General features: G+C 50.1%; 1 protein-coding gene across 1 annotated transcript in view; it reads right to left on the bottom strand.

The window, feature by feature from the left end:
- Window positions 1-132: 132 nt before the first annotated feature.
- Window positions 133-16493, bottom strand: part of ABO (ABO, alpha 1-3-N-acetylgalactosaminyltransferase and alpha 1-3-galactosyltransferase) — a 44970-nt gene continuing 28609 nt past the window's right edge. Inside the window, exon 9 of the transcript XR_004664395.3 lies at window positions 133-850. The gene's annotated coding sequence lies outside the window, so the exon portion shown is untranslated. The remainder of the gene's footprint in view (window positions 851-16493) is intronic.

Below are 16493 nucleotides of genomic sequence, written 5' to 3'. Positions count from 1 at the left end.
GGTCAAATACACAGTCGGAACGGGAGACGCCAGGACTTCTCCATTAGAAACAGAGGGCGAGGGTGTTAAAAGTTCACACCCATGTCGAAGATTTGGAACCAACACTGTAAAGTGTACAAAGACACTGCCTCAAAAGGTAAACAATTATATTGTTATAATTGTTACAATGAACAATTCTTAATTGCTAATTCTTATTAAATACACATGGAATAGTTTTTAAATAGGCCACATACCAGGCAATACGGGGAACTTCACAGAACTAACGCAGCAGAGCCTGCCCTTTGTAGCTACAACGCAATAAAATAGAATCAACAATGAACAGACTGTTACATAAAGAGAAATATAAACTTGAAGTCTACAGCCTTAAACGCAACTATTATACAATAAAGACGTCAGGACAGAAGTCCTAGCTGTGAAAAGTTCTCGGTCATGAACACACATGAATGCCCGGCCAGCTCTGCGCTCCTTCATCAGGACAGAAGTCCTCTCTCTGTGAAAAGTTCTCTGTCATGAACATGCACGAATGCCTGGACAGCTCTGCGCTCCTTCGTCAGGACAGAAGTCTTCTCTCTCTGTGTGAAAAGTTCTTGGTCATGAACAGGCATTTATGCCCCGGCCAGCTCTGCCCTCCTTCGTCAGGACAGAAGTCCTCTCTGTGTGAAAAGTTCTCGGTCATGAACACGCACGAATGCCCCGGCCAGCTCTGCAGTCCTTTGGTGGTCACCTCACAAAGGAGAATTGATCGGAGCTGCTGTTTACGGGGCAGATGCCCGTGGCAGCATCACCACACGCACATCGTGATGGCAACCGCGTGTGTCATGCAGCCCCCAACCGATGATGAGAAACCAACCTGAAACCAACCGATGATGAGAAACCGATGATGAGAAACCAACGTCAGAGGGAAGGCTGTTATCTTTCCATTCTCTTTAAGAAAAATTATTTTAATACGAAGCAATAATCAAGGGGTAGCAGCCAAGAGATATAGAAAAAATAAGTTTGACAGAGGTGTCCCAGGGAGTAACTAATCAAATCTTGTTTTTTTCTTCCATTTGATGATGTTTAGTGCACCTATCAGCTTTTTCATGTGTGAGCCTTGTGATTGTTTTATCACTTCAAATAAATATTTATTTTCATATGTAATTTGGATTCATATTGCTATTATTATTTAAAGTAACCCCTAAAGTTTACATATATTTTAAGCCCCACAAAATCCATCTACTCCTGGCTATATCTGTGAGTTTAATTTCCTTTTAAAATAATCTGAATATATACCAATGAGATTTTCTTTTTTTAAATTTTTATATATATATATTTTTATTATACTTTAAGTTCTAGGGTACATGTGCACAACGTGCAGGTTTGTTACATATGTATACATGTGCCATGTTGGTGTGCTGCACCCATTAACTCGTCATTTACATTAGGTATATCTCCTAATGCTATCCCTCCCTGCTCCCCACACCCCATGACAGGCCCCGGTGTGTGATGTTCCCCTTCCTGTGTCCAAGTGTTCTCATTGTTCAGTTCCCGCCTATGAGTGAGAACATGCGGTGTTTGGTTTTTTGTCCTTGCGATAGTTTGCTGAACTAGAAATACCACTTGATCCAGCAATCCCATTACTGGGTATATACCCAAAGGATTATAAATCATGCTTCTATAAAGACACATGCTCACATATGTTTATTGCGGCACTATTCACAATAGCAAAGACTTGGAACCAACCCAAATGTCCATCAATGATAGACTGGATTAAGAAAATGTGGCACATATACACCATGGAATACTAAGCAGCCATAAAAAATGATGAGTTCATGTCCTTTGTAGGGACACGGATGAAGCTGGAAACCATCATTCTCACCAACAATGAGATTTTCTAATGCTGGGCATGGGTGATGGGTGTTTTTGTTCTTGGCTTGCTCTCTGGGCGCTGAAATAGTCAAGATTAGGACAGCGGACCATGGAGAAAGTGCCCGGATGTGCTGGTACCTGCAGCTCAGGAGAAAGGGAGGAAGCGTGAATGACACGTTTTTTTATTTGGGTTCTTGCTGCTCCCACGTTACTGTCACAATATTTTCCGTGGAGTTGAAAAGCAAATGCCCCAAGGCAAGCACAGAGGGTGCAGGGGTTGGGGTGTCCCGAGGGTGGGGCTGTGGGCAGGGCCTGGACCCCCCGCACTGCGGCTCCTCCTCTGTCCCCAGGGTTCCGATCTCCTTGGTGGCCTGCAGGGCCTCTGTCCACTGCCAGGCCACTGACTAGGCTACAGAGACACGGTGACAGTCAGGTTTCTCAGGTCCCCCGGGCTAGAGGAACACGTGAGCCTTTCAGCCACCCCATTGACCACACATGAGACAAAGGCAGAGTGGCCGCCTGGTCATGGAGGACAAGCAGCCCTTTGCCCCGTCTCCTGGAGGCTGGCGCTCAAATGAGTAAACCCAGGGAGTCCTGAGATTCTTCCTGCTCAGACACAATGCCCTAGTGATGTCGCTTCCTGACACGAGTTTAAAGGACGCACACATGTTATAAATCTTAGAAAGGTGGAAGAGGGGAGAAAATCACTTCCAATCCCACCTCCGCAGTGACTCACTCGCGAGTTGGAACAGTTTCCTTCCTGTCTTTTTTCTAACAGAGCATCTTACGTGGATGCAGTGACAAAGATGCGTCATCCGCCTGCAACCGAAGGAAGCTGCGGGAAGAACACCCAAGGGCCTTGTGGCATCTCTCCTGCGCCCTGCACTTCCCTGGGGCCAATGCCAAGGGCAAGGCCAGCCGTGGCGGGCAGCAGCCCCTCTGCTGGACACGGCGCCTGCCCCAAGGCCGAGGCTCCAAACTCGGCCCCCTACTGAGCATCTGATTTCCTGAGTCCCCCTCCAAGGGCTCCAGGATTTGACCTCACATTTCCCGCCCGCCTAAGTCTGTGTGCTTTTAGGCCTGCGTGGCCTTCCCTGTCTGTGCCCTGAGTCTACCCGGACGCTGCCATCCTTCAAAACCCAGCCCAGTCCCACCTGCTGGAGGATGAAGGGGCCCTGCCCGCCTGGCCTCCAGGGCGTCTTGGGCCAGGGCAGCCGCAGTGGTCCCTGCACGTCCCCGTCACACCTGGGTGCCTGTCCTGAAGGAGCCCAGTCATCCTGACAGGCCTTGGCCCTCTCTGACCACCCAGGCTCCCTCGTCCTTCTGGGCTGGGCTCAGCAGAGGCTCTTGAGGCTCAGCTGGGCTGAGCGGAGTCGTGGGTGGTAGAAGTGACGGGCTCTTGGCCATGGGGGCCCAGGGCGCGGCAGGGGGGCCCAGGGCGCGTTCGTGGAGGGGCTGCTTCCCGGGAAAGGTCGCGCTGTGTTTGTGTTCCGGCTCTTTCCTCCGCCTGAGTTCCTCCGAGGCCCTGGCTTATCTGCACACAGGACCCTGTGTGCCACGGCATGCACCATGTCACGGTGAATGTCACACAAACAGGAACGTGCCTGGAGGCCGCCTGGATCTGTCCTCCTGCCCATCAGCTGCCAAGGTGATGCTGTGGACACGGCCGTCCCCACCTGCTTCCCCACTCATGGAGCTTCTCACGGGCTCAACACCCCCTTCCAGAAGGCTGGTCCCGGGAGGGGAGTCGCCGGCATCTGGAAGCCTGGCAGGCCTCCGCAGCGCGGCTAGCATGGGGTCCATGAGTCAGGGGGTGGAAGAGGCCCCGTGACATGGGCAACACACTAAGCTCCTAGCCCAGCTCTTCTCCTGGAGGACCGGATGCCCTCGCTCTGCGGCTGGGGAAGGAGTGCGCAGGGGGCTTGAGGCCAGCAGAGGAACTGCCCCCGAAATCTTACTCCGGGATCGGCACTTTCCTGGAAGACCCCAGGAGTAAGGAGAAGGAAGAGCAGCGGGGAGGGAGAGAGGGAGTCCCAAGCCAGGTGCCACAGAGATGGGGCAGCGTGACCCTGTCCAGGTCACCTCCTGGGAAACTGAGGCCCAGCCAGGCAGAACCGGGTCTCCTGGTTCCAGCCGCCACCCACCACTCAGGCAGCTGCCACCTGGGAGGCAGGAGATGTCTGAGGTGGGGTCCTCATACCACGAGCCACATGGAGGGAGGCCACGATCTCCGTCCTCCCACCTGCACACACACCCTCCCCCAGGTGAGCACTAGGAAGCCCTCTCTGGGGTGGGGGTGGATGCTAATGTTCTCTGCAGTTCTTTGGTTCAGTGAGTCCTTTTTGGTGAAAGGGCTCAGAGATGCGGCTAAAGCCTGTGCCAGCCTTGCACTCCCACGAGGTTGCTGTTACCCTCATGCCCCTTTCTTGGGAGAGGAAGGTGAGGCTGGAAATGGTAAGGGGCTGAGCTCACTCAGAGGCTAGCACGACCCCAGGCTCACACCTGCCAGCAATGTTAAGAGGCACTGGGAGCTGAGAAGGGCTGAGGGTGCCACGCTGGGGTTGGCCGGGTCCAACCTGCCCCCTCCTTTGAGGCCCTCTCCTTCCTTCCTGTGCTGGCCTTTGGAGCCCACGGTTTCAGCATCCATCACGGACCCCACCGCACACCCAAGCGCTGCTGAGGACTTTAACTCCTGCTTTTGAATTTTCAGTGCTTCTGATTATTCGTAGACTCAAAATCAGAAGAGGCTACTTGCCCTAAACAGAACATGGTATATTTGCATTGCAGATCATTTTACATTTTTAAGAAAAAATGCAGTTTCTCTACAAAGTCATCCCCCTCCAAAAACAAAACAAAACAAAAAACCTCCCTAGGGATTTTGACAGGGCTGCCATCAGGTGTGTGACTCATTTGGGGATAATTCCCCCATCCCTTTGCTTTCCATTACCCTGTGGCCCCCACGTCCTTCAGGACAGGTGGCCTTTGCCTTGTGAGCATCATGCCCATTTGGGAGCATTTCCTGGGCATCTGGTAGAGCCGTAGGTGAGAATGGCCCCAGTGGTACTGGGCAGATGTGAGCACAGGGACAATGTTAGTGCAGGAAGTCAGGGGCCCATCAGGGCTGTTGGTGGCTGACGCGGCATCCATTCCCCTCCCCGCATCCCCCCAACACACCGGCACCCTCATGGATGGTGACTGCACTCCCCACTCCAGGGCTTGTCTGATTGATCTAATGGGGCACCGTCCCTCTGGTCTGTGATTGCTCTGGAATGAGCCAGGGAGCCCAGAGAAGGAACATGCAGAGGGCATCTGAGAACCGCAGCAGGGGACCCAGTTGGGATGAGGCAGCCCTGGGGACCTTGAGGAGAGAGGCAGGAAGCGCCCAGTCCTTGACACCATCCCGGAAGCCTGCCCCACGCCTGGACTCCAGCCATGTAGGCATGTAGGGCCAGGTGGACTCAGCAGTGTGAGGCAAAGCACGGTGCCCGGCTTGGATGCCACATGTGTTGAGCCAGCTGTGCTGTGGACAGGGCGCTGTGGACAGGGCACAGCAGACAGGCGGGGGATGTGGGCATCGGGAGGGGGAGTCATGGCTGGTGAGAGCACCCCTGGAGCGGGGAGTGCTGGGCAGCAAGAGGTCAGGGAGGCGTGGGGGCTTGGGACGGCCACCAGCCACATCAGAGCAGCACCGCTGCTGATTCCCAGCAACACGGAATGAGGCCCCTTGGCAAAGTAACAGAACGTATCTTTGAAATGGCAGCAGCTGATCTTTAAAACAGAGGCAAGCCGTTCCTGTCTCAAAACGTTTAAATCCTCACCCCAAACCATTATGCAGCTCACTGCACCCGTGGAAAGCCAACATCAATACCTGCGTGCACACTGGCCTCCCTGGCGTGGGCGTTCTTTGAGGTTGCTGGCTCAAAGCCCCCAGCACTGCCAGATGGGGAAAACGGCAAACCCAGGAACTCCAAGGCTCAGCTCAACAGCCACACCCTTCCGTAGGCCAAAGGAAGCAAGAGCTTTTTCTTTCTCACTGTTCTCAGGGATTCATTGTCTTTGTTTCTGTTTTTTGTTTTGTTTTGTGTTTTGGGAAGGGGGCCATGTCACAGGTTACTATAGAAACAACCCCCGAACTAGATGGATGACGAAGCTGTTATTCCTCAGGGAGGCTCTTCAACTTGAACCAATTGTGGGGCCATTCTTTAGAAAACGGCTGTTTTTGCTCTGGGAACATTTTTAAATTATTTATTCTTCCTTTGCCTCAGATGGGAGGAGCATCGCGCTACTGGTTCACCTCTAATCATTTTTTCCTTTTTTTCTTTTTTTTATCCAAAGCCCAGCTGGCCCATCACAGAGTCATGTGTGAAAAGAGGGCTCCATGCAGGTGTTCAGAAGAATGTTTTCAGTTTGTACTCATCTCAGAAAATGCTTCTGAAATGATGTTAATAAAGAAAACAAGATGCCAATGTGCACATTCAGCCTGGGCCTCACGCAGCCTGGGGAAAATGTGCCAAAATGTCAGCATGGAAAGGATTCACAGTGATCTCTAATTTCTTTCTCAGACCTTTATCAAGTTCTTACTATTTATGTGTTTGTTTATGGAGATGGGGTCTCACTTTGTTACCCAGGCTGGTCTTGAACTCCTGGGCTCAAGCGATCCTCCCCCCTCCACCTCCTAAAGCGTTGGGATTAAAGGTGTGAGCCTCCATGCCGGGCATTACTTTTTAAGAGCATATATAACTTAGCCACGAGAAAAACAGCAGCATTTCTCAGCAACAACAAAAGGGAGAGAGATGAGAGAAAGGCCCCCAGAGCTGGGCAGGGTTGGGGGAAGAACCGTGGGCAGTGGGATCAGCGACCCCAAATTCAGCCCGGAGCCCCGCCTCCAGGCCAGCTCCTGGCAGGGTGGCCCCACCAGGGTGAAGGGCGGCTGTCCGCGGCCTCCAGGTCACCAGCAGGGCCTGGCTTATGATCTACGAACCCCCGCCCGATCTAGAGGTTAGGGCTCTAGATGGGGCGGGGATTCGGTTAGAGAGGGCAGGGTGGAGGGGAGGATAGACAGGAACCAGGGAGGTCCAGGCCCAGTGGGGGCTGAGCTGAGCGGGGGAGGCGGGACCGAGAAGGGCGGGGCAGAGGAGTGGGATGAGCGTGGTTGGGGCAGGGCCAGTGGGGCAGGGTCAAGGCTGTGTTGAGGGGTAGAGTGGGCGTGGTCGGAGCGGTGCCGGTGGGCGGGACCCGGCGGTGTGAAGCTGCACCCGGAGTTTGTAAGGATCAGGAAAGCTGCCTGGAGCTGGGCAGACAGGCTGACCCAGGGACCCTGACCACCTACCTGAGCTTCCACCCAGCTTCAAGGCTGTGGGGATCGTTTCTTAGCCAAGGTGAGAGGCTCTGAGCCCTCCAGTGGGCTCTGAGGGTTTGAATGTTTATTCTAAATGGGCTCCAACACGGAGTGCGCGTGCGCTCAAGGACCAGCTGGCTAGGAGCGCCTTCTCTCCCCAGTGAGGGGATCTGGAATGTTCATCCGCGATCTTCCCAGTGGTCCTCTCCTGAGCACCCTGGGCATGGGGTTGTAAACCCCTCTTTTCTTCGAGTATTTACAGTAAAATACTAGCAACGGTAAAATCTTTCTCTGCCCCTTTTACAGCCCAGAAAGTGGGCACACTTCTTCAGTGCGTGGTACTTTCTGTCCCTCCCAATGACATTGGTCTCTTCCAAATTCCCCAGGCATAGGAACAGCCACAAGAGCCAACTCACATTTCCCAAAGCCCTCTGGGGGCACGGCAGCGCCCTGGGCAGAGGAGAGACCTGCCCAGCTCAGCGGGGAGAAATCCCAAGCGGGTAGAAATCCCAGTGGTGCTTTCCGTTCCCCCCAGGCTCGATGACTGCCATACTTACCAGCTGGGGGCGCTGGTGAACACTGCCAGTCTCCAGCGCCCGCCCTTACCCCGGGGCAGTGCTGCTTACAGCACGGCGACTCCTAAAGGCAAGGAGTTAAAGGCACACGGATCCTAGCACTTTGGGGCGGCTGAGGTGGGCGGATCACTTGAGGTCAGGAGTTCGAGATCACCCTGACCAACATGGTGAAACCTCGTCTCTACTAAAAACACAAAAAAAGTAGCTGGGTGTGGTGGCAGGCGCCTGTAATCCCAGCTACACTGGAGGCTGAGGCAGGAGAAGCGCTTGAACCCGGGAGGCGGAGGTTGCAGTGAGCCGAGATAGCACCACTGCACTCCAGCCTGGCAACAGGGTGAGACTCCCTCAAAACAACAACAACAAAAACAAAAACAAAACAAAACCAGGCACACAGAGCAAGCGGCGGGAAAGCCAGATGGAAGCGAAATGGGACTTTGCCCTTCCGAGCCTCCTGTGGATAAAATGTCAAAGCTGGGCACTCCCCCTTGACTCAACGGGGCTGCCGCCCCGAGCCCCTTTCATCATCCTCTCCACAGCCCTGAAAGTTATGTAACTCCACTTTAGGGATCAGGGATTCCCCACTCAGGCCCTGAGCTGTTTCTGGAGCTTTCACGCTGGGCGGTGTGGGGGAGGGGGCCCCTGCGGCCTTCAGGTCTGGGCACTGTCCAGGACACCAGGGCTAGCCCTGAGTCCGGCCACCTGAGATTCTGAGGCTGCCCTCTCTTGAGCCCACGGTGCTGACTGGGGGTCCCTCGTCTGGCAAACTCAGCTATGGGCACAAAGTCGGGACAACAAAATGGTGTGCACAGAATGACTCATTTCATGTTTTTAAAAACCTTTTGGCCGGACGCGGTGGCTCATGCCTGTAATCCCAGCACTTTGGGAGGCCGAGGCGGGTGGATCATGAGATCAGGAGACTGAAACCATCCTGGCTAACACGGTGAAATCCCGTCTCTACTAAACACACACAGACAGACACACACACACACACACACACACACACACACACACACACACACACACACACACAAGATTAGCCGCGCGTGGTGGTGGGTGTCTGTAGTCCCAGCTACTCGGGAGGCTAAGGCAGGAGAATGGTGTGAACCCGGGAGGCGGAGCTTGCAGTGAGCCCGAGATCGCGCCACTGCACTGGGCGACAGAGCGAGACTCTGTCAAAAAATAAAAAATAAATAAAATAAACCTTTTTACAGCTGCGCATGTGTGTAAAAACAGGACACAGCACTTCTGCCGCCCCACGTGCCAGTAATGCTCCGACTCCTTTACTCCTCATTCCCAGGCCCAGGGGCAGTCTCTGCTGTCCTCTCCATTTTACAGGCAAGGAAACTCAGGCTTGGGGTTAGAGAGCAGAGATGGCCTGTAGCGAGTTGGACAGGAGCCTGGGACCTTTGGCTCCAGGGTGCCACACTCCCCCAACCTACTGTCCCAGGTAGAGGAGCTTTTGGGGGTGGGTGGTTACTTTCTGCTCATCTCCTTCCTTTTTTATGTTTATGTTAATTTAATTTAATTTAATTTTATATTATATTATTTTATTTTATTTTGGGACATGGTTTGGCTGGGTCCCCCAGGCTGGAATGCAGTGGCCTGATCACAGCTCATTGTAGCCTCCAACTCCCAGGCTCAAGTGAACCTCCCACCTCACCCTCCCGAGTAATTGGGACTACAGGAGAGCACCACCATGCCTAATTTTTTTTTTTTTTGCATTATTTGTAGAGATGGGGTTTCGCCATGTTCCCCAGGCTGGTCTCAAACTCCTGAGCTCCAGTGATCCACCCATCTCGGCCTCCCAAAGTGCTGAGATTACAGGCATGAGCCACCGCACCCAGCCTGTCTGCTTCTATATGACTTTATTTTTCTCCCATGAGCATTTATTACTCTTTTAATCATGAGGAAAAAGAGCCTTCCTTGTTGGAGTCCGGTCAAGCAAGGAGAAGGAAGCATGGAGGAAATCATAGCTGGGGAGCAGTGTGTGAAGTTCAGTGACCACCCAGTGAGCAGGGGCGCCCCAGCCAGGCAGTTGCTCAGAAGCACAGCTTCAGACACAGGGGCCCATTCTTTCTAGAACCTTCCCAGAGGCCTGCTGCTTCCACCAGGAGGTACTTGTGATTTGTATGAGACGTGAGTTGTCCATTTCCTATTCCTCATGACCAAATGTGTCTTTTCAATTACGGTCATTTAAAAATGAAATGTGAGTGAAGACGATGATTCTAGGGCAATGGTTGTCAACTGTGGCTGCTCTGTAGAATCATCGGAACTTCAAAAGATACTGATGCCAGCCGGGTGCAGTGGCTCACGCCTATATTCCCAGCACTTTGGGAGCCTGAGGCAGGAGATCACTTGAGCCTAGAAGTTAGAGACCAGCCTGGGCAACATAGTAAGACTCCATCTCTACAAACACTTTTTAAAAATTAACCAGGCATGGTGGCACATGTCAGTAGTCCCAGCTACTCAAGAGGTTGAGGTCGGAGGATCTCTTGAACCCAGGAGTTCAGCGCTACAGTGCGCTATGATTACGCCACTGCATTCTAGCCTGGGCAACAGAGAAAGACCCCCATCTCTTAAAAAAAAGTATTGACACCTGGGCCAGGCAACTAAATCACAACGTTCAAGTGTGGCGCCTGGCAAAGGGAATTTTAAAAGCACTCTAGCTGACTCTAACATGCAGCCAAGATTAAAACCATTGTTTTCTAGAGAGAGGGGGACATGGGGAGAGGGTAGCAGGAAAGAGAACAGATTTGTTTCGCTTGTTCTTTCAGTATTTCTTTAGGCTCATTAATCAGGAATGCTTGGACACAAAGAAGGGAACAACAGATAATGGGGCCTACTTGAGAGTGAAGTGTGGGAGTAGGGAAAGGATCAAAAAAAAAATACCTATCGAGTACTATGCTTATTACCTGGGTGACTAAATAACCTGTACACCAAACCCCCGAGACATGGAGTTTACCTATATAACAATCCCGCACATGATCCCCTAAACCTAAGATAAAAGTTTTTTTAAATCAGGAATACTTAGCCTAGTCCATTTTCATCCCGAATATTGCAGTTCATTTTTCATATTCTACATTTCCACAGATCTTTAAATAAAAACAGAGCAAGAAACAGGCACCTCAAGGGATGGTCACTGTTACAGCGTTCGCCTGAGACAGCCACTTCTGTTGAGAAGTCACAGAAACCTCCACCCAGGCAGGTACCGAGAACAGCAGACCCAGTGATGACGCGCTGAGGGGCAGCTCCAGAGGCTGCAGAATCTCTTTCAACCCCTGAGCGGGAGCCCAAGTCACCACCCTCAGCTGACACACGAGGAAAACGACGCTCAGAAGGTCCAGTGGCCCAGGCAGCAGCAAAGCTGCAATTTCGAGGCCGACTTGGTTCCAAAGCCCAAGCTTTTAACCATCACGCTATAGGACACCATGCAGTCCTCCAGATTCGTTATATTTTTTATTATTTATTTATTTATATTTTTTCAGAATTGAATAATTTTATTTTTGCCTTGAGAAACTCTAAGAACCGGCAGTGGCTCACACGTGTAATCCCAGCACTTTGGGAGGCCGAGGCGGGCGGATCACGAGGTCAAGAGATTGAGACCATCCTGTCCAACAGGGTGAAACCCCACCTCTACTAAAAATACAAAAATTAGCTGGGCGTGGTGGCGCACGCCTGTAGTCCCAGCTACTTGGGAGGCTGAGGCAGGAGAATCGCTTGAACCCAGGAGGCGGAGGTTGCAGTGAGCCGAGATGGGGCCACTGCACTCCAGCCTGGGCGACAGAGTGAGACTCCATCTCAAAAAAAAAAAAAAAAAAAAGAAGCTCTGAGAACTAACATCAGGAATGGTTAATGAAACATAGAAGTTAAAGTCATGACAGGGAAGATTGTAGAAGTATGAACATCACAGCATTGGGAGAAATGAACAAGGTTTCCTATGGTTGACCAGCCAGGAAGCCAGTGCTGCTGAGTTGGCATTTAACTCTAGAACATGCACGCCTTGACAATACAAAATGCCTTGATCAATGTTTACCATCTTTATCTTTTTGGTACAATAGGGGAAAATGTGGCGTCATTTCTTCACAGTGGTTGTGTGTGGGGGATCGTTACCACCAAAATCATAATACTCATTTATAGTATATTTTAAAGTTAGTCTTGCAAGATCGTTATGGCATTTTAAAATCTCTGTAGTTTGAACATTTTCATTTTATCATTTCTTTTAACAAATACTATTTCAAATAGTTCCTATCCAGAATATTTACAAGTAATTTAGCATAGAAGCAAATTTGAAGCTAACTTCAAAGAAGAAAAAAAAGTTCAATAGCCAGAGAGCTAAGGATAAGATAGAAAAACCACACAGTAATTTTAAACAGCATCTTGCTGCAGATTTCCAATCCAATGAATACCAGGAATGAAGGATTTTTTTCTCCCACAGAAGTATTTCACATGAACTCTGAACCTTGGATATGGAAACTTCTAGAAAAACTGAAGACCCTGAGACACATGCAAGTAAGAGTCTTCTGGCAAAAATACAATTTAATTTTCCAGTTTCCCTCCTCTCAAAAAACTCCAGAGGATACCTTTAGTAGGCACAGAGTATAATGTCATGTTCAAAATTTACAAAGCACAGCAGCAGCAAATAATTACGTCCCTATCATTCAGAATGGATAGTTTTTCATTACAGAATTAGCTCCTGGTTTGTCATAATAGGCTTGTAGAAACTGCCAAGTTTTATTATGCAAACTAATTGACCTAGTAGTTGAGTCTGAAAGATCTGGAAGCTCTGCGGGCATCAGTGTCATTTACACTGGTAGAAGTAATTATGTCTAACTAGTGAAATAGCATTAATGAAACTCAAACAAATTTCCACTGATAACATTTCAGAGTGCACGCTATGGTCAAACAGCAATGTTATAAATACCTACGCAGAAAAGAAACAGATAGGGTGATTCCAGAGACCAGAGTCTTAAGTTATAAGGTAATTTCAAATTTCCCAAGGGTTGATTTACAAAATGGTTTGAAAGTCTAGACTTACAGAACAGAAAACAGATAAATGCACATCACTCTACGCCTTGGCAAGCAAAGGATATATATATTTTTTGTCTTATTGCATGAACTGATGCCTGATACCCTCAGCTACCAACTTAAGAAACGCTGAAACCACTACCTTTAAATCCAGCTTACCGTCAGATGAACTATGTATACATGAGAAATTATGATTAAAGCTTTACGTTCAAAGTCAAGTGATAGACTATTTTTTAAAATACATGGTAAGGAGAAAAAAATGTCTATGTTGAACTAAGAAACACTTAATCGAGGTTACAAATGACTAATAACTATGCACAACAATCTTTTCCAGTATCAACTCTTTCCTTTGCAAAAAAAAAAATCATTTACAGACATTTAAAAGTTAATTCTGTTATAAATGATAGGCCATATGCATGTTCCAACCTGCTTCCTTTTAGTACTAGGACAGTGTAGTACCAGCACTTCAGCAAATGTTAACTTTATTTTCTAAGTGTTTAAATATGTTTTGTTTTGTTTTGTTTTGTTTTATGAGGTGGAGTCTTGCTCTGTCGCCCAGGCTGGAGTGCAGTGGCGTGATCTCGGCTCACTGCAAGCTCCACCTCCCAGGTTCACGCTGTTCTCCTGCCTCAGCCTCCCGAGTAACTGGGACTACAGGCACCTGCCACCACGCCCAGCTAATTTTTTTGTATTTATAATAGAGACGGGGTTTCACCATGTTAACCAGATGGTCTGGATCTCCTGACCTCGTGATCTGCCCACCTCAGCCTCCCAAAGGGCTGGGATTACAGGTGTGAGCCACCACACCTGGCCTAAATATGTGTCATTTTCAAAAGAAGAAATGTGATATTTATTGTCGTTAAGATAAATGGGAACTGACAAGCCTATATAACATTCCTTACGTAGTTTCTGATCGCTATAACATTGCCACAATTTGCAGATGAAATAAAACTTATTTTTGAAGGGGTAAAAACCTAACAGATCTTGCTGAAAGGAAAATACTAGAACACGGATTCAACTATTTCAAATAAAGACTTCCTATTGGAGATTCTAAGTAATATGAACATTTAAAAATATATGCCAGTAGGCTCCCACCTGAAATACATAAAAGTCTCACCTATGGAATCTATCATTTACAAGGATTTATACATAAAGATTCATTTGGTGGCTTTCAAATTCCAAATTTGAACATTTTCATGGGAATATTTCCAACCCTAAGAAGCAAAAGGGAAATCTCCATTCAATTCCATTCTCTATCATGTGACAGCCACAGAATTAAAAATACGTGCAACCAGTGAAACCCAGTCACTACTAAAAATACAAAAAATTAGCTGGGCATGTTGGCAGGCGTCCGTAGTCCCAGCTACTCGGGAGGCTGAGGCAGGAGAATGGCGTGAACCCAGGAGGCGGAGCTTGCTTGCAGTGAGCCGAGATCGCGCCACTGCACTCCAGCCTGGGGGACAGAGCGAGACTGTCTCAAAACAAAAAACAAAAAACAAAAAAAAAACACGTGCAACAGAACTTTTCACATCCTCCTGTCTGCATTACAGATATTTGTTTTTTACCCACAGAGACCGTATTGCAAAGGTATAAAGTGGTCTATCCAACAAAGTATTTTACAGATGATGGCAATGAAAGCAAGGATTAATTCTAATTAGCTAAATCTAATTCGTTCTTCAGAGGAGAGACTTGTCTGCAAGGCTGCAAGGGAGGGTAGCAGGAAGTTGCTGTCCACTTGGACTAGCAGAATACACAACTCAAGTGGAGATTTATTCTGACATTTTCCAGAACAACTCTAAAACTTCTTATTTACTCTTTATGCCATCTACAAGACACAACACACATTTATTGTCTCAATGTTAAGAAAACTGAGAAGCCAGCACTAAAGTGCTAACATGGAAGGGAAAGTTGTAAGAGGTACTAGGGTATGCTAATAACTCCAGTTTTCTACTCTCCATGCCTGCTTCACAGAGCCACTGCTTCTCCTTCTCGGGCCACAGGGAAGGCTGGGAGTCCCCCAGCAACAACAAGGGCACTCCCCGGTGATTCTGTCCCTTCCTTAAACTTCGCTCCAGTCTTGGTCGACGTGGACGCAGCCGCCGCCTCATTATATTTTTTTAAACACATGAAAAGTCATGTCATATTCTAGCCATATAACAAATGAACCGTTTCGGATCACAAATCCCAAACCCAGTCAAAAGCGTGTAGCCATTGTCTTAAATTCCAAGTCATTGGTTCAGATGAAACCTGTGAAGCTAAAAATCTACTAAATCCATTTTTAGGAAGAAGAAAAAACCACCCTGCCACAAACCAGCAAACTAATCACACCTGTATGTTCACAGGGATGGGATGCGCAAAGCAAACCCTGCCGTGTGAAGGCAGCTGAGATAAAGAGCTGGCCAGGTCCCTGCCCGGCCATCCCCCGTCACAGTACCTGCTGAGGCTGCAGAGCAGGGGCCCAACACGCAGACACCCAACGTGCAGGCCACGGGCGGGGCTTCTGCCCAAAACCAGCTGTACCAGGCGCCATCCTGACACCTGCCCGCCTGGGAGAGCAGAACACAGTGGGAGATCCAGGGGCTTCTTCGGAAGAGCACCGAGAGATCCCCTGTCTCCTCCGCAGGCTCCCTCTCTCCGGGCCAGGCCTGCCCTTCACAGCACAGAGTTCACCCTTAGTGTCCCCAAGGCCCTGGACTTCTTGGGTGTGCTGGTGTCTCTCTGACTTTCTCCCTTTGGACTTTCTGGTAACTCTGGCCCTCCAGGGCAGCTCTGGTACTTGGGAAGCCTCTAGAAAGACTTGGGCAGAGGCAGCGGTGGCCTAGGCCCACTCAACCCAGAGAGCTCTGAAGACACGCCCTGCCTTCTGGGAGAACTGCCTGGTGCCTCCTCAAGCAGATCCTGGGGGGCCCTGTGTGGGGGTCAGTTCCCTGTCCTCAAGGAGCTCACTTTGACTCTGGGGCAAACCTAGTGTGGGTGGTCGGCATCAGCCATTGTCCATGTGGGGAGACTGAGGATCAGAGGGGCACATCCAGCCTGGGAAAGCCAGACCACACGCAGCTCTTGGCATTGTCCTCACCTGCTCCGTCAGCAACACTACCCCCTGGGGGGCAGCTAGGTGACCCCCATCTCACAGCAGGGGAGACAGGGCTTCGAAAAGCCCCTGTGCAAAGCAGAGCTGGGGCTTGAGGCCACCGGATTTGGTGCAGAGGAGACAGCTTGGATCCAGGGACAAGCTCTGCCAGCAGGGAGGACAGGACTGGGTGATGGGAGCTTAGTTTTGGAATAAAAAATCTGCAAAGGAGCCTATCTGTCCAGTAAGCACCACAGAAACAGAGTTCCCAGTGGCAGCCACCATTCCTTGAGGGCCTCCCCTGTATCTAGCACTTTCCAGAGTTTTCTCTCTGATTCCTCCACTCAGACCTAGTAGGGACAACTGCAGGGCCTGGGCTGCAATGGTGAGCCTGGGCTGCAATGGTGGGGCTGGGCTGCAGTGGTGGGCTGGGCTGCAGTGGTGTGTCTGGGCTGCAATGGTGGGCTGGGCTGCAGTGGTCAGGCTGAGCTACAGTGGTGGGGCTGGGGTGCAGTGGTGGGCTGAGCTGCAGTGGTGAGCTTGGGCTGCAGTGGTGTGTCTGGGCTGCAGTGATGGGCCTCGGCTGCAGTGGTGTGTCTGGGCTTCAGTGGTGTGTCTGGGCTGCAGTGGTGTGTCT

This window comes from Pan paniscus, chromosome 11 (genome assembly GCF_029289425.2).
Source record: "Pan paniscus chromosome 11, NHGRI_mPanPan1-v2.0_pri, whole genome shotgun sequence".
NCBI lineage: Eukaryota > Metazoa > Chordata > Mammalia > Primates > Hominidae > Pan > Pan paniscus.
Note: the sequence above shows the minus strand (reverse complement) of the source record. Positions and strands in the feature narration are given on the sequence as shown.